The sequence below is a fragment of the Heptranchias perlo genome, chromosome 4 (genome assembly GCF_035084215.1).
Source record: "Heptranchias perlo isolate sHepPer1 chromosome 4, sHepPer1.hap1, whole genome shotgun sequence".
Lineage (NCBI taxonomy): Eukaryota > Metazoa > Chordata > Chondrichthyes > Hexanchiformes > Hexanchidae > Heptranchias > Heptranchias perlo.
The window spans coordinates 54,822,969-54,841,975 of record NC_090328.1 but is presented as its reverse complement, the minus strand read 5'-3'; the positions used below and the strand labels follow the sequence as shown (position 1 = coordinate 54,841,975).

General features: G+C 43.9%; 1 long non-coding RNA gene across 1 annotated transcript; it reads left to right on the top strand.

Annotated features, from left to right (window-relative positions):
• The first annotated feature begins 15 nt into the window (after positions 1-15).
• LOC137320495 (uncharacterized) lies at positions 16-11,854 on the top strand. Its single transcript, XR_010962557.1, has 3 exons — positions 16-179; positions 5,321-5,394; positions 11,461-11,854. It is a non-coding gene; the product is annotated as an uncharacterized lncRNA (long non-coding RNA).
• Positions 11,855-19,007: the final 7,153 nt, after the last annotated feature.

The following is a 19,007-nucleotide window of genomic DNA, read 5'->3' as shown; positions in this document are numbered from 1 at the left end:
TTTATGTCAAGGAAGTTGGAGGTTTAGTTCCTGGAGTTACTGAAAATGGAACCGCAGTGTACACCTCATTCACAACAAATGTTAGATCCCATACACGTGCATGGATGCCAAACTCCAACACCCACTCAAGAACTGCCCTTATGACTAAAGTAAACAAATGGGCTTTTTTAACTTAAGCGGTAGGTATACGTAGAATGTCTTCACGTGTATTGGGGGGGGGGGGGTATTGAGTTTGGCCGCTCTCGTGCAGGAAGCGTGCGCTGGTTGTCATCTCTGGTGGGAGATATTGTTGGAGGTTTCATCACATGACTTCCCGCCTTCAGCCTCCCACCCAGTCAAACAGTCTCTTCCCCCCCCCCCCCCAAACTCTAATATGTTTATAACTAATAAACGAAAGTGTCCAAAAAATATTTTAATGTCCCAATATTTTTTCTCCTGGGTTGCTGGCAGTAATGTCCTGGAGATTTAATTCTTGGAGAGTCCAGGACAATCCTGGAAGGTTGACAACTTTAACTCAAGTTCAAGTTTTCTGAGCTTAGGGAGCAAATAATTACACTCTCATATTTGGGAGGTTGGGGGCTTCTTGAAAAACATGTTCCAGGAACTGGTTATCATGAAGATAGAGCTAGTTAGTGAGAAAGTGAATGGGTGACCATCCATTGGTGTAGGAAGAGGAGACAGGAGGCAGTGCAGAGATCTCTTGACAATGTTGAATTGACAAACAAGTATTTTTAAATGCCTGCTTCCACCTCTAACAAAGCCCATCTCCGCCCCGGCCTCAGCTCATCTGCTGCTGAAACCCTCATCCATGCCTTTGTTACCTCTAGACTCGACTATTCCAATGCTCTCCTGGTCATCCTCCCTCCTTGCACCCTCCGTAAACTTGAGATCATCCAAAACTTTGCTGTCCATATCCTAACTCACACCAAGTCCCATTCGCACATCACCCCTGTGCTTGCTGACCTACACTGGCTCCCGGTCTGGCAATGCATTGACTTTAAAATTCTCATCCTTGTTTTCAAATCCTTCCGTGGCCTCACCCCTCCCTATCTCTGTAATCTCCTCCAGTCCTACAACCATGCAAAATCTCTGCACTCCTCTAATTCTGGCCTCTTGCACATCTCCGATTTTCATCGCTCCAGTGGCCATGCTTTCAGTGGTCTAGGCCCTAAGCTCTGGAATTCCCTCCCTAAAACCCTCCGCCTCTCTACCTCTGTCTCCTCCTTTAAGTCACACCTTAAAACCTACCTATTTGACCAAGCTTTTGGTCACCTGTCCTAAAATCTCCTAATGTGGCTCGCTGTCAAATTTTGTTTGATAACGTTCCTGTGAAGTGCCTTGGGATGTTTTACTACATTAAAGGGGCTATGGAGGTCCATGAGCTCCTTGCACTTGTTGGAGGTGAGGGTGGAGGAGGCAGGGGAGAGGGTTTAAGAAGATGGCTTGTAGAAGAGAAGAGAAGCTGGGGGTTATCCTTGCATTCCAGGATGATCCTGGAATAGTGAGTAGTTTTGGTAGAGGAGAGCAGGACCTGATAGCGCTTTATGTGGTCCAGCCAGATCTGGCAATGAATGGCTAAACCAGCAGGGTGGAGCAAGTATTTGCTGAAGGAGGGGAATTGTAGTGGAAAAAAACAGTAGTGATAGTTCTTTGATGAAGTAATGGAGAGGGTTGATGAGGGTAGTGCGGTTGATATTGTGCTTATGGACTTTCAAAAAGCATTTGATAAAGTACCACATAATAGACTTGTTAACAAAGTTAAAGCCCATAGGATTAAAGGGACAATGGCAGCGTGGATACAAAATTGGCTAGGGGACAGAAAGCAGAGGGTAGTGGTGAATGGTTGTTTTTCAGACTGGAGGGAAGTTGTTCTCCAGGGGTCAGTATTAAGACCACCACTCTTTTTGATACATATTAATGACCTGAGCTTGAGTATAGAGGGTATCATTTCAAAGCTTGCAGATGACACGAAACTCCGAAACAATGTGGAGGATAGTGACAGACTTCAGGAGGACATGGACAGACTAGTGAAATGGGCAGACACATGGTAGATGCAATTTAATGCAGAGAAGTGTGAAGTGATGCATTTCGGTAGGAAGACTGAGGAGAGGCAATATAAACTAAATGGTACAATTTTAAACGGGGTGCAGGAACAGAGAAACCTGGGGGTGCACAACACAAATCTTTGAAGGTGACAGGACAAGTTGAGAAGGCTGTTAAAAAAGCATGTGGGATCCTGGGCTTTATTAATAGACGTACAGAGTACAAAAGCAAGGAAGTTATGCTAAACCTTTATAAAACACTGGTTAGGCCTCAGCTGAAGTATTGTGTTCAATTCTGGGTACCACATTTTAGGAAGGGTGTCAAGGCCTTGAAGAAGATGCAGAAGAGATTTACTAGAATGGTGGCAGGGATGAGAGACTTCAGTTATGTGAAGAGACCAGAGAAGCTGGGGCTGTTCTCCGTAGAACAAATAAGGTTAAAGGGAGATTTGACAGAGGTGTTCAAAATCACGAACAGTTTTGATTGAGTTAATAAGGAGAAACTGTTTCCAGTGACAGAAGTAAAAACAGAAAATGCTGGAAATACTCAGCACGTCAGGCGGCACCTGTAGAGAAAAAACAGAGTTAACCTTTCAGTTCAATGACCGTCCATCAGAACTGGAAGAAGTTGAAGATTAAACAGTTTTTAAGCAAGTATAGAGCCAGGGAGGGGTGGGGGGAGGAAGGGAAGGGAAGGAAAGAACAAACGGGAAGATCTCTGATAGGGTGGAGGGCAGGAGTGATTAAATGGCAAAGGGGATGATGGTGCAAGGCAAGGAGGATGGTAATGGGACAGGTAAAGAAACAAAAGATGGGTCTAGAGGAACTGTGAATGGCAACATCAAAACTATTAGCTGTCCAGAAAAAATGGTAGCAGTGGTTATGCTCTGAAGTTATTGAAATCAACGTTGAGTCCAGAAGGTTGTAACGTGTCTAACTGAAAGATGAGGTGCTGTTCCTCAAGCTTCTGTTGAGCTTCAATGAAACAATGTAAAAGGCCGAGGACAGAGAGATCAGAGTGGGAGTGGGACGGGGAATTAAAATGACAAGCAGCCTGTCAGGGTCACGCTTATGGACTGAGTGGAGGTGTTCAGCAAAGCGATCACCCAATCTGCGTTTGGTCTCCCCAGTGTAGAGGAGACCGCATTGTGAGCAGTGAATACAGCATAGAAAATTGAAAGAAGTACGAGTAAATCACTGTTTCACCTGGAAGGAGTGTTTGGAGCCTTAGATGGTGGGAAGGGCAGGTTTGCATCTCCTGCGCTCGCACGGGAAGGAGGAGAGCGGGTGTTGAGGGTGATGGAAGACTGGACCAGAGTGTCGAGGAGGGAGCAGTCCCTTCAGAATACTGAAAGAGGAACGTAGGGGAAGATGTGTTTGGTGGTGGGATCGTGCTGGAGGTGGCGGAAATAGTGGAGGATGATACGTTGGATGTGGAGGCTGGTGGGGTGGAAGGTGACGACAAGGGGGACACTATCATGGTTCTAGAAGGGAGGAGAAGGGGTGAGGGCAGAAGTGCGGGAAATAGGATGGATACGGTCGAGAGCCCTGTCAACTACATCGGTTAAGGAAAAAGGAAGGCATATTGGAAGCGCTGGTGTGGAAAGTGGCATCGTCAGAACTGATGCGACAGAGATGGAGAAACTGGGAGAAGAGAATAGAGTCCTTACAGGAAGCGGGGTGGGAGGAGGTATAATCAAGGTAGTTGTGGGAGTCGGTGGGCTTATAATAGATATTGGTTAACAGCCTATCCCCAGAAATGGAGATAGAGAAGTCGAGGAAGGGAAAGGAAGAGTTGGAGATGGACCATGTGAAGGCGAGGGAAGGGTGGAAATTGGAAGCAAAGTTGATGAAATTTTTCAGTTCGGGGCAAGAGCAGGAAACGGCACCAATACAGTCATCAATGTACCAGAAAAGGAGGTGAGGGAGGGGACCTGAGTAGGACTGGAACAAGGAATGTTCCACGTATCCCACAAAAAGGCAGGCACAGCTAGGACCCATACAGGTTCCCATAGCGACATCTTTTATTTGGAGGAAGCGAGTGGAGTCAAAGGAGAAGTTGTTCAACATAAGAATATGTTCAGCCAGGCAGAGGAGGGTGGTGGTGGATGGGGACTAGAAATGTGCACAGTAACACCAGAACTGTCAGCACACAATGACTATGCAGGAGATTCTTCGTGTGGCATATTGTAGGCAATTTCCAGACCTGTTGAGACATGGAAACTCATCTTCAGCATCCCTATAGTGTGTTCAATTATTATCCTGGTGGTCTCATGGCTTCTATTATATCTGTGTTGCTTGGGAGTGGTGGGGTTGCGGAGGAGTGTCATGAGCCAAATCTGACTCCTCTGTCATTGGTTCCAACATCAACTACGACTTCCAGATGTTTCCTTTCCCTCTCTAGAATCTTTTGCACCCGCTGTGTAATATCCCTTACCATAGAACCTGGAAGGCAACACATCATTTGGGACCCTCGGTTATAAGTATAAAAGAATCCATCTATTCCTCTGACTATGGAATCATAGTATCATAGTATTGTAGTAGGTACAGCACAGGAGGAAGTCATTCGGCTCATCGTGCCTGTGCCGGCTCTTTGAAAGAGCTATCTAATTAGTCCCATTCCCCTGCTCTTTCCCCTCCGTTCAAGGAAGAAGTGGAGGGTCCACAGGCTGACCTGGTGGGGGATAGAGGTGTGGAGGGACTGGATGTCCAAGGTGAAATGGAGACAGTTAAGGTCGGGGAACTGGAAACTGTTAAAGTGGTGGAGGGCGTCGGAAGAGACTGGGCAAGGGGAGAAAAAACAGTGTCGCGATATGAAGGAACAAGTTCTGTGGGGCAAGAACAGGCTGAAATGATGGGTCTACCGGGGCAATCCTGTTTGTGGATCTTGGGAAGGAGATAGAAGCGGGCTGTGTGGGGTTGGGGAATTATGAGGTTGGAAGCAGTGGGGGGAAGATCTCCAGAGGAGATGAGGTCAGTAACTATCTGGGAAGCTATGGCTTGATGTTCAGCGGTGAGGTCACGGTTCAGGGGGAGGTAGGAGGAGGTGTCAGAGAGTTGGCGTTCAGTCGCCGCAAGGTAGGGGTCTGTTCGCCACACAACAACAGCGCCGCCCTTGTCATCAGGTTTGATGACAATGTCAGGGTTGGATCTGAGAGAACGGAGTGCTGCAAATTCAGAGGGAGGTAGGTTAGAGTGAGTGAGGGGAGTAGAGAAATTCAGATGGCCGATGTCACGCCAGCAGTTTGCAATAAAAACATTTTCTGTTTTTATTTCAGATTTCCATCATCTGCAGTATTTTGCTTTTGATCCAGTGGCAGAAGGGTCGGTAACCAGAGGACACAGATTAAAGGTGATTGGCAAAAGAGCCAGAGGCAACTTGAGGAAACATTTTTTTACGCAGTGAGTTGTAATGATCTGGAATGCACTGCCTGAAAAGGTGGTGAAAGCAGATTCAATAGTAACTTTCAAAAGGGAATTGGATAAATACTTGAAGGGAAAATATTTACAGGGCTATGGGGAAAGAGCAGGGGAATGGGACTAATTAGATAGCTCTTTCAAAGAGCCGGCACAGGCACGATGAGCCGAATGACTTCCTCCTGTGCTGTACCTACTACAATACTATGATACTATGATTCCATTGTCAGAGGAATAGATGGATTCTTTTATACTTATAACCGAGGGTCCCAAATGATGTGTTGCCTTCCAGGTTCTATGGTAAGGGATATTACACAGCTGGTGCAATAGATTCTAGAGAGGGAAAGGGAACATCTGGAAGTCGTAGTTGATGTTGGAACCAGTGACAGAGGAGTCAGATTTGGCTCATGACACTCCTCCGCAACCCCACCACTCCCAAGCAACACAGATATAATAGAAGCCATGAGACCACCAGGATAATAATTGATCACACTATAGGGATGCTGAAGATGAGTTTCCATGTCTCAACAGGTCTGGAGATTGCCTACAATATGTCACACGAAGAATCTCCTGCATAGTCATTGCGTGCTGACAGTTCTGGTGTTACTGTGCACATTTCTGGTCTCCATACTATAAAAAGGATATAGAGGCACTGGAGAAGGTGCAAAAAAGATTTACAAGGATGATACCAGAACTGAGAGGTTATACCTTTCTGGACCTTTCTGGAAAAGAGAAGGCTGAGGGGTGACTGATAGAGGTCATTAAGATTATGAAAGGGTTTGATAGGGTAGATGTAGAGAAAATGTTTCCACTTGTGGGAGAGACAAAAGCAAGGGGCCATAAATATAAGATAATCACTAATAAATTCAATAGGGAATTCAGGAGAAACTTCTTTACCCAGAGAATGGTTAGAATGTGGAACTTGGTACCGCAAGGAGTAGTTGAGGCGACTAGCATAGATGCATTTAAGAGGAAGCTTGATAAACACATTAGGGAGAAAGGAATAGAATGTTATGCTGATAGGGTTAGATGAAGAGGGGTGCGAGGTGGCTCATGTGGAGCATAAACACTGGCATATACCAGTTGGGCCAAATGGTCAGTTTCTGTGTTGTAGAGTCGATGTCGTTCTATGTAGACTTTGGAGGGGCCAGAGGAGCAGCAGCAGGCCTCATCGGAGACCGGGGGGGAAGGCGAGGAAGCAGCAGAAGAAGGAGGGACACCTCAATGCCTTGCAACAAGAAATGTAAGGGATAAGCTCACTGTTCAGTGATTCCGTTGACCTGCTCAGCCAACTCCTATATCAATGATATACTGAGAACGTGGAATCAGAAGCTGCTATGAAACTACACTGTAAACCAAAGTGCCAAATTTAGTAAAGATTTAAAAGTAATTATAGTAATTCCCTTGAATTCATTTCTCAGCCTAGTGCTCAACCCATAGTGCTTTTCTTAAAAGAAAGTTTTCTAAGTCTATTAGCCCTACGACCTTGCCGATGCTTGTGGTCAGTGACTTCTAGGTGCTCGAGCCTATGAGGGCCCTGCTGCCGACTGCTGCTCCTCGGCTGCTACCAGAGCAGACTGCTGGCCCAGCTGACTTAGAATCATAGAATCATAGAAGTTACAACATGGAAACAGGCCCTTCGGCCCAACATGTCCATGTCGCCCAGTTTATACCACTAAGCTAGTCCCAATTGCCTGCACTTGGCCCATATCCCTCGATACCCATCTTACCCATGTAACTGTCCAAATGCTTTTTAAAAGACAAAATTGTACCCGCCTCTACTACTGCCTCTGGCAGCTCGTTCCAGACACTCACCACCCTTTGAGTGAAAAAATTGCCCCTCTGGATCCTTTTGTATCTCTCCCCTCTCACCTTAAATCTGTGCCCCCTCGTTATAGACTCCCTTACCTTTATAGAATTGCTGTCACTATGATAGATATTGGTTGAGGGGGTGGGGAAAGAACAGACGCACTGACATCCTGGGAGGAGGCTGCATGTACCACTTCCATTGCAACACATCCACCCCCAAGGGGGTTGGACTCAATACGTCCACTGATGTGTAGGAGAGCAGACTGCAGAAAATGAGTGGCTCCTTCAAAGCCCTTGTCTATTCATCCACCATTCTGTCCAGGGTGAACATCACTCTGTCCAGAGTGGACACCTCTCTGTCCAGGGTGAACACCACTCTGTCCAGGGTGGACACCACTCTGTCCAAGGTGGAAAACCCTCTGTCCAGGGTGACAACTGTCTCTCGACGCTGGACCCCAGAGTCTGCATGGCAGCTGTTTGCTGTTTGAACTTCTATCAAAGCTGAAGAGTGTGTAAAGGTGGACTCCTGTTGTTAGGGCCTGGCAGTAGCATCCCTGGAGGTGACCACACTGTCCAGAATAGACTGTAGACTGCTGGTGAAATGCAAGATGATACCGCACATGCTGGAAGCAGACTCCTCCACAATGTCAGCCATAGTTGTTAAACTCCTTGGCACAGCTGTTTGTGTGATGTTAGCAGTTTTCATTTCATGGCTGGGCCCTGTAATCATCATCCGTCTCCTCCTGAGCAGAGCTGGGTCAGGACATCGACCTCTGGTGAGCTCTCTCCTGTGCTGTTCCTGCCACCAGTACCTGCTGCTGCTCACTGATGCTTTGTGACTCACCATGTGCAGGTCTCTTGAACTCACTATCTAACACATGTGGGGTACTGGCATCACACAAACAAATCTCTCCCCGAGAAAGCTGTAGAGGCGAGGTCAATTAAAAATTTCAACACTAATATTGATAGGTTTTTGTTAGGCAAGAGTATTAAGGGTTATGGAATCAAGACGGGGAGATGGAGTTAAGATACAGATCAGCCATGATCTAATTGAATAGCAGAACAGGCTCAAGGGGCTGAATGGCCTACTCCTGTTCCTTTGTTCCTATCTGAGGGAGGATTGTCCTCCTCTGAGGTGTCACCTTGTGCAGGAGGCTCTTGCTGCTGAGAAGTACCTAGAGGAAAGAGAAATAAGTTGAGTTAGGATGGGAGATAGAAACTGGACATTTGCAGGGTAATAATCTTAAGAAAACAGCTTGAAGTTGTGCAGCTTGCTGCATTTTTAATGAGGTGAAGGAAGGGCTGTAAGTAATACTGCTCTGGTATGCCACCAGCTTCACCTTCCCCGATGCTGCTGGCTGTGCCTGGGTCACTGATCTCCAGGGTGACCTCCCCTGATCTTGACTCCCTCCTTCACATTATGTGCTGTTTTGTCCTGCAGAAAGCAAGCGTGAGAGCTGGTGAGTGGCTGTTGAAAAGGTAAGTGGAGATGTGTGGGGCTTGTGCATGTAGTGGATGTGTTGAGAGGTGGAGAAGATGCAAGATTGAATGAGGAGGGGGAGGTGATAAATGTAAAGCCAAGTATGTGGAATGTAAAGTGAGGTGTGGTGAGAGGAGTTGGTGATTATGCAAGTGGTAGTATGTGAGAAGAGAATGGTGTCAGTGTATGGTGTGAAGAGAGGAAAGGATGAAGTGAGTGTGCTTGTAATGAGAAATAGAGTGTTGCGGTGTGCCCTTGTGACTGAGGGGAGGGAATTGTTGAGAGTGCATTCATTAAAGGAAAACTGGATAGGTGGTGAAGCAATTGTCAGTGACGAAAAATCAAAAACAGCTGAGATGTAAGTTTCTTATAAATCTACTTCTGCTACAATGCTGGACGCCTATTTTATACAGGTTCACAGTAATGAGTCAAAAAGGACAGAAAATAACACGTATAATATCACTACATCATTGTTGCCTTATTTGAATATGCTGGCCTATTTTAGGAAAGCCTCTTCTGGTGTTGGTTGGAAATGATGCTGAAAATGAAACTGGTGAAAAATGGGTGGGGATCCAGCATAACGGATCCCTGCTATTTCTCATCCCTGTCAGGAACGATCTCTTTGCCTGAAGGTGGAGGTCTGAGAATCGCAAGAAATTGGTCCTCCGTTCTCATCTACATATTCAGGATGAGCTGCCAATGGCAGTTGCGCCTCCATAGGCAGCTCGCCTGAAGAGAAAAATCTCTGCATGCTGCAGGCAGTCGTTAGGCATTACCAAGATGGCGTGCTGCCCACTTCATGTTGGAAGTGTGCACTTGCATCTCGGACGCCATTTTCGGGACTTAGGTGTCCGCGTAGCGCCTACAAAATGGGCGCGACATGGCCCAATTTTGCGCCCCTTGTGTGTAAATGCATGGCGTGTGATAAATAAGGTTGGTGAGCTGCAGGCACAAATTGGGATTATGATGTAGTGGCAATAAATGAGACTTGGCTCAAAGAAGGGGAGGATTGGAAACTTAATATTCCTGGGTACAAGGTATTCAGGAAAGATAGGGATGGAAAAAAGGACGGGGGGGGGGGTTGCCAGTATTGATCAAAGATAACGTTACTGCACTGGAAAGGGATGATGTACTTGTGGGTTCAAGGACAGAATCTATTTGGTTAGAAATAAGGAATAATAGAGGAGCTATTACGCTGCTGGGTGTATACTATAGGCCACCAAATAGTGGGGAGGAGATAAAGGAGCAAAATTGCAGGCAAATTTCAGAAAGATGCAAGAACTATAGAGTAGTGATATGGAGGACTTCAATTATCCTAATATAGACTGGGAAAATAACAGTGTTAAGGACAAAGATGGTGAGGAATTCATGAAAGGTATACAAGAGAACTTTCTTGATCAGTATGTTTCCAGCCCTACAAGGAAGGAAGCAGCACTGGACCTGGTTCTGGGGAACGAAGTGTAGCAAGTGGAGCATCTTTCAGTGGGGGAGCATTTGGGAAACAATGATCACAATATCAGTAGGCTTAGAGTAGCTATGGAAAAGGACAAGGAACAATCAAATGTGAAAATGCTCAACTCGAGGAGGGCTAATTTCAGTGAGTTGAAAGGGGATCTGGCCGAGGTGAATTGGTATCAAAGATTGGTAGGTAAAACAGTAAATGAGCAATGGGAGGCCTTCAAAGAGGATATAGTCCAGATACAGACTAGACACATTCCCACGAGGGTGAAAGGAAGGGCATCCAAAGCTAGAGCTCTCTGGATGACTAAAGAGATAGAGGTTAAAATGAAACAGAAAAAGGAGGTTTATGATAAATGTCAGGTTCAGAATACAGTAGAGAACCAAACTGAATACAGAAAGTGCAGAGGAGAACTGAAAAAGGAAATCAGTGGGACGAAGAGAGTGTATGAGAATAGATTAGCAGGTAACATAAAAGGGAACACAAAAGTCTTTTATAAACATATAAATAGTAAAGGAATAGTCAAAGGAATGGTGGGGCCAATTAATGACCAAAAAGGAAACCTTCTAGTGGAGGCAGAGGGCATGGCTGAGCTACTAATTGAGTACTTTGCATCTGTCTTCACTACAGAAGAGGATGCGATCAATGTGTAATCAGAAGGACGATTATTTGAGGTGTAATCATAAGGAGGACGATTTGATGGTCATGTGGGAGCGGAAAGGCAAGGAGCGTGGGACTGTTGGTGAATGGGGAGGTGTCGTTGAGGTTACTCGTATCGCTCGTTAATTATCTGATCACGCAGAGTGCTGGCAGACAGGGCCTGTCTACCTTTGTGGCTCCCTGCGTCTTCCTCTACTTCCTCCTCCGTCTCTTCCTCCTCCTCCTCCATCTCTTCCTCCTCTTCCTCTGCCTCTTCCTCTTGCTCAGGTTCTCACCTGATAGGTGGTGGCAAGGGCTGTTCCCTCATAATGGCCAGATTGTGCAGCATGCAGCATACTACGACAAATCTTGATGCCCACTCAGCTGAGTACTGCAGGGGTCCTCCAGAGTGATCCAGGCAGCGGAAGCATTGCTCGAGGAGGCTCGATGATGTTCCGTGTGGCAGCATGGCTCTCGTTGTATGCCTGCTGCGCACGTGTGGGTGTATTCTGGACCGGAGTCATGAGCCATTTCATACTTTTCTTTTACAACTACAGCTTCAGGACTGTCTTATTTTTCCACCAATTCCATCCTCTTTTGTTCTTGCTTCACAGGCATCTGTTTGACTGAGGAACTCACAGGATCAGGCTGGGCTGAATCCACATTGCTGGCCGCATCTTTAGTAACAGCTGCTTTTCTTACAAAACAGTGCATTGGCTGGATTGTGGAGTTCCAAAATACCGCCGGCTGCTTCAAATCAGCATTGCACACTGATTTACATCATAATTTCCCTGCTGTACATGCTGCCGACGTTTATTAGTGCAACCACCTTTACCAAGATGGCGTCCTGCGCACTTCATGTCGCAAGTGTGCACTCGCATCTCGGACTCCATTTTTGGGGCTTAGGATTCCGCTTAGCGCCTACAAAATGGGTGCTAAGTGGCCCAATTTCGACCCCATGTCACTTGGAAACATATGGGTTAATAAATGACAGTCAGCATGGATTTGTTAAAGGAAAATCGTGTTTGACTAACTTGAATGAGTTCTTTGATGAAGTAATGGAGAGGGTTGATGAGGCTAATGTGGGTGATGTTATGTATATGAACTTTCAAAAGGCATTTGATAAAGTACCACATAATAGACTTGTTAGCAAAAATGAAGCCCATGGATTAACGGGGCAGTGGCAGCATGGATACAAAATTGACTTAAGAGACAGAAAGCAGAGTGTAGTGGTGAACGGTTGTTTTTCAGACTGGAGGGATGTATACAGTGGTGTCCCACAGGGGTCATTATTAGGACCACTGCTCTTTTTGATATATATTAAGGACCTGGACTTGGGTATACAGGGCATAATTTTAATGTTTGCAGATGACACGAAACTCAGAAATGTAGTAAACAGTGAGGAGGATAGTAATAGACTTCAGGAGGACATTGACAGACTGGTGAAATGGGCAGACACATGGCAGAAGCAATTTAATGCAGAGAAGAGTGAAGTTATTTAAGAAATAATTCATAATTCTCAATGAATATACATTCTCTTGAGGAATAAAATCTCCACGGGAAAAATAATGCAAACGTGGCTAACTAGAGAAGTTAAGGATAGCATTAGATTAAAAGAAGGGCTTACAATGTTGCCAAAAGTAGTAGTAAGCCTAAGAATTGGGAGGGTATTAGAAATCAGCAAAGGATGACCAAGAAGTTGATAAAGAGGGAGAAAATTAAATGTGAGAGTAAGCTAGCAAGAAATATAAAAACAGATTGTAAGAGCTTCTACAAGTATGTAAAAAGGAAGAGACTAGCGAATGGGTTCCTTAGAGGCAGGGACAGGAGAAATTATAATGGGGAATAAGGAAATAGCAGAGACGTTGAACAAATATTTTGTATCTGTCTTCACAGTAGAAGACACAAAAAAATACCAGAAATAACGGGGAACCAAGGCTCTAATGAGAGTGAGGAACTTAAAACAATTAAGATTAGTAAAGAAAAAATACTGGAGAAATTAATGGGACTAAAAGCCGACAAATCCCCTGGATCTAATGGCCTACACTCTAGGGTTTTAAAAGAGGTGGCTGCAGAGATAGTGGATGCATTAGTTTTGATCCTGTAGAATCTCCTAGATTCTAGAATGGTCCCCGTGGATTGGAAGGTAGCAAATGTAACCCCGCTATTCAAGAAAGGAGGGAGAGAGAAAACAGGGACCTATAAGCCGGTTAGCCTGACATTAGTAGTAAAGAAAAAAAGATTTGCATTCATATAGCGTTTTTTGTGACCTCAGACCATCCCAAAGTGCTTTACAGCCAATTAAGTATTTTTCAAGTGTAGTCAATGTTGCAATGTAGGAAATGCGGCAGCCAATTTGGGCACAGCAAGCTCCCACAAACAGCAATGTGATAATGACCAGATAATCTGCGTTTAGTGAAGTTGGTTGAGGGGTAAATATTGGCCAGGACACCGGGGATAACTTCCATGCTCTTCAAAACAGTGCTGTGGGATTTTTTGTGACCACCTAAGAGGGCAGACTTGGTTTAACATCTCACCTCCAACAATGCAGTACTCTCTCAGTACTGCACTGGAGTGTCAGCCTAGATTTTGTGCTCAAGTCTCTGGAGTGGGACTTGAACCCACGACTTCCTGTCTCAGGGGCAAGAGTGCCACCAACTGAGCCATGGCTGACACATGTAGGGTAAATGTTAGATTCTATTATTAAGGATGTAGTAACAGGGCACTTAAAAAAAATCATAATATGATTAGATATAGTCAACACTGTTTTATGAAAGGGAAATTGTGTTTGACAAATCTATTAGAGATTTTTGAGGGTGTAACTAGCAGGGTAGATGAGGGGGAACCAGTGGATGTAGTATATTTGGATTTTCAAAAGGCATTCAATAAGGTGCCACACAAGAGGTTGTTACACAATATTGGGGCTCATGGGATTGTGGGTAATATGTTAGCATGGACTGAGGATTGGTTGACGGGCAGAAAACAGAGAGTAGGGATAAACAGGTCATTTTTGGGTTGGGAGGTTGTAACTAGTGGGGTTCCGCAAGGATCAGTGCCTCAGCTGTTTGCTATACATCAATGATTTAGATGAGAGGACCTAGTGTAATGTATCCAAGTTTGCTGACAGTACAAAGCTAGGTGGGAAAGTAAGCTGTGAGGAGGACACAAAGAGGCTGCAAAGGGATATGGACATGTTAAATGAATGGGCGAGAAGGTGGCAGATGGAGTATAATGTGGGGAAATGTGAAATTATCCACTTTGGTAGGAAGAAAGTAAAAGCAGAATATTTTTTAAAAGGTGAGAGACTAAGAAATGTTGGTATTCAGAGGGATTTGGGTGTCCTTGTACATGAATCACAGGACGTTAACATGCAGCTACAGCAAGCAATTAGGAAGGCAAATAGTATTTTAGCTTTTATTGCAAGCAGGTTAGAGTATAAGAGATCTTGCTGCATTTATATAGAGCTCTAGTGAGACCACACCTGGAGTACTGTGTACAGTTTTGGTCTTCTTACCTAAAGAAGGATATACTTGTCTTAAAGTGGGTGCAACAAAGGTTCACTGGGATTGACGATCCGGATTCTTTCCCCTCAGTCTGGTTCAGTAAAAACTGAAGCCGAATACATTTTAAAGTTCATCACAACTTTAATAGCAGGGTTCTTAGTCTGCAGCATTGATTTGGACTCCTGATAGAGTCCCTCTATGCTGGCAGAGCAAGAACAAAAACATACAGAAATCCACACGTTTTTATACAAATCAATAGGGTTGGAACATACTTAACGAGGGTCAACACCAATCATAAGCCGGGCACAGGTTGCCATGCGAGGTTACATTATTTCCGGCCAATCATAGATAATCATGTGCTGACCATGTTGCTGTTAGACATCAAAGGGGATACTTCCTCACCTTCCAACTTGGAATGTTCTTCCCTGTTCCTTCTGTTCCTTATCTCCCAACCTGGAATGTCTTTCAACTTTGGCTAAGCTCGTTACCTATATTGATCTGCCATAAACATGGAGACATTCAGACCAGTCCTTGAATCACATCAAAGACTCTACATTGATAAGACAATGCAAACCTGCTGACTACGCAAACATATGGCCCAGCAGGAGGCCAGGCCACCTGTACCAATCTCAGTTACTAACTAATTAACCCTTTCTAACCATTTTGCATTCTGCTTCTTTGCCATGTAGGCATTTTAATATTTTACTGAAAACTGACCACGTAGGGATTCTCATTCCCCCCTTTTATCATTTCATGATAACCAATTATTACGGTGCTCACTGGTTCTGCAGGTTCTGCAGCGCAGCAACATTTAAGTAAGCAATAAACTATAAGAATTATAACAATGAATATGACTAGCCCTTGAACTAGAGAAGTCCCAATAGAACACAGACATGTTTCATCAATACGCCTTTGTACTCTTATCTGTTCTCAGGAACAGACTCCTTCTAAACATCTCTCAAGTAAGCTGCGAATGTCCTTGGTCAGCTAAACCTATTCATGTTAGTTTGAAAAGGCTAACATAGTCAAATATCCCATGGTGCTTTATATTTTGTTTCCAGCCTAACTAGACTGAATGGTACCTTTCAGACCATTTTACACCTGTGAATTGGTGCCCTCCCCATTATATCCCTTAATCCAAATTCTCCCTACAATATCCCGTTAGATGCTGTACCTCATCTTAACCAGGTTCCCTTCGTGTTAGCCACCAGTCCGGGTGGAAGAGAGGCAGAGCATCTGATAATCCTATCAAACTATAATTGTCTTCCCTTTTACATGCACCTTACCCCAGCAGGTGCTACTCCCGGTACCATTAAGATGTGTTCTTAGTTGAAACCACAGAGACAATGGGGACATTCTCACCCAGGCTCTGTTTTACTATCTTTGCCAAACCCTTCATCCTCTGCTTACATTTATTACATGCAATGAAAATCAAGAAGCACATTACAACAAACTGCACTACGACGAATACATATGAAATTAATCTAATCCAAAGATGGATCTGTATGTTCAGTCCCAAATTCCAGAGGTCATTTCACCAGGTGGTGACTTTAATTTGGTCAATGTCATGCTTAATGTTGTTATTGTCCTGTTGTAGGTTATAATAAACCTTCTGGGAGAGGCGTATCTCCATTCGCAATGCTTTCAAGTATTTAGGCAACAGGGGTGTCAGATACCCAAATGTGTCCTGATATGCTTTTAAGTCCTTTCTGACATTCTCAGAAACTTGTAAGGTGGTGAGGTTATGCCGGTGTATCTCTACCAGTTCCTCGGGTCCAATCCGAATCAGGACTTCAGAAATGGAGTAGAATTCTGGACTTAAAATATCACAAGTTAGATTGGCATATTTAAACGTTTTCAAATTAGTTGTAACACAATATTCGCCCTCTCCGGCATATGCCACTTAAGTGGGTTTTAGATCCGCCTCTAGGGCCTCCATGGTACAGTTAATATCCGGATTGGTACCGGTATTATTAAACCCACACTGTGCTTCTAGGCTGTGTCCAACACTATGTGGACACACAGTGACAGCATGTCTAGTAACACATCCCTTTAATTTTGTTCCAGCCAATCAACTTAAATCTACGTCCTCTAGTTCTTGAACCCTCTGCTAGGGGAAACAGGTACTTCCTATCTACTTTATCTGGGCCCCTCATAATCTTGTAATTTTGTATCCATCGTGCAGATATCTTCTAAATATTGTTTCTCCCAATTTTATTGTTAACTGATGGGAACCTAACCCTGAATTTTGGAAATCCAAATTACTGTGTCCCTCTTTACTTTAATTTCAGTCCTTTTGATTGATACCAGTGTTTCCTGACTGTTTCATTAATTAGTTGGTTTCTCTATGGACCATGTGTCAGTGCCTTGTTTAAAAGGATTTCTCACTCGCCTGGACCACATTAACCATTTTCCTGTTGTGCTGTTGTCAAGTAACTGAGCCTGTATGAGACTCATTCTTCACTGTATCTTCTTCATGTATCTCCGCATACTAGCAGCATCTCATAGGAATGAGCTTAGTGTTCTTGGATATTAACTTTCTGCTGGCCAGTCTCTTCTTCCTCATGGTATTTCCAAACATTTTCCATGGCACACATCATATGTCCTGTAGGATTCAGTCCTGTAAAAGCAACTGGTTTGTTTAAAGAGTGGTTGCAATAGCTCACCAGGCCATAGGCCTTTGTAATCATGTTCTTCATCCTGATCTCCGTTTCAGATGATGGCAACATACATTTGTATCTTTTATGTCCACTGTAGCCATTCTTAGGTTTTCAGGTTATCTTATCAAAAAGATCAGGGGTGTCTAGAGTGCTTATCTCCCACTGCATGGTCCCGATGTCAGGGTAGTGGCCAGGCTATTGAGTGTAGTTTTCTCATTATTCATTATAGGCAAGGACACAAATATCTCCACGAGAAAGCTATCAATTTACTATTCTCAACTACACTTTCCTGACTTCCACTAGATTGTATATTTATGCCAGATTGATTTTTTATCATGCCCAATTCAATGACTTTAGAGAAATTCCCATATCTCCCCACCTCGAGCACTCTGTCTCGGAAGACAATAAATAGGTTAAAACAAAACAAATCAAAATGTTTTCAAAAGAAGAGAATCAGGTTGATATCACCACGCTGTGACATTTGGTATCCGCTGATGTCTGCAGCTAAAGTCTTAAATCTTTAACACCACTGGATCGTTTCCTGCACCAAATTTCTCCAGCAAAGGTTGCACCGTAACTTTGTAACTACTCTTGGTAATCCTGCACCATCAACACTCGCGTGGTCCAAAAAAAAACAGGGTCACCTGTTTTAAAAGAAACACAGAAAATCCATTGCAGCTCTTCTTGAGAGCCCAAGTGATTAATTTGTCAAATCTTCATTTATTATTTATTTATCCAAAGGAATAATCCCTTTACCCGAAACAAATTCAGAAAACAAAACAGGAGAGAGAAATTGCCTAGTCCCTCTCTCGCTCTCTCTTTGAAGCACGCAGCCTGTCTGAAATAAACACTGTCTCTCCCACATACAGATGTACGCAGGGCTGCAGACTGGAATTTCTAACTCCAAGTCCTAATCTCTGTGTTTTCAAGATGTAACCACATTAAGCAGATATCATTAGCAGCCGCCTGCTAAGATACGTTATATTCCTCTTTTATTAATTTATTAATGGTTTGGGCATTTGTTTCTAGCACTGTAGCTATCCTTTGCAAATATATGGTCAGCATTTGATCCTCAGACAATTCCTTATCTGTATTTTCATTTATCTTTTAATATATCTTTAATGCGAGACCCTAAATCTCTGACCTTTTGATCTAATGTTGTCAAATCAATGGTGTTAACAACTGAGGCAAAGGCAGTTGCTATATCACTTATCACAGATCTTTACGTCTCCATATTTGCCTATCTCTTTTTACGATGTCCACCTCCATTCCATGTGGCTCTTTGTTTTAACACTTGAGTTAGGAGGTGTTGATCTAATTGTTGAGTTTTCTTAGCAGTCTCAATGCGAGTTATATAATTTGTCAGGGAAGGTCTCCCCTCTTTGGTCAGATCTTGTATTCTACTATTAATTTCAAATAAAATTGAATAGCCCCAGAACTTGTCAAAACTTCCTTATCATACTGTGGCAGGGTAAAACTGATAGGCATTTAGTACCCTGTGTCAGTACATAGCTCAAGTAATGGACTTCCAATTGTCTAACCTATGCTTCCTTTTCATATGATGTGGAGACGCCGGTGATGGACTGGGGTTGACAATTGTAAACAATTTTACAACACCAAGTTATAGTCCAGCAATTTTATTTTAAATTCACAAGCTTTCGGAGGCTTCCCCCTTCGTCAGGTGAATGATGTGATCCTTTTCATATGATTTGTTTTACATTCCTTTCTTATCAATTTTTCACTGTAGCGTGAAAACTTATATCTCAGTCAATTGTAGCCTTTGGCATTTCCGAGTGATTGGGACAATTTTACTAATATAACCTATACCAATTGTTACCTCATGTTCACCTGTGTTCTGGGCAAGCCTCAGACAGTTCTCAACCGACTGGGTCATTTCTATCTGTTTGAACTGCTCTTGGCATGACAGTCTGGCTTCTTGGGATGGAAGGGGTTAACATTAACTTGCTCTTGTGGTAGGAGTAACTTGATCCTTCTCCC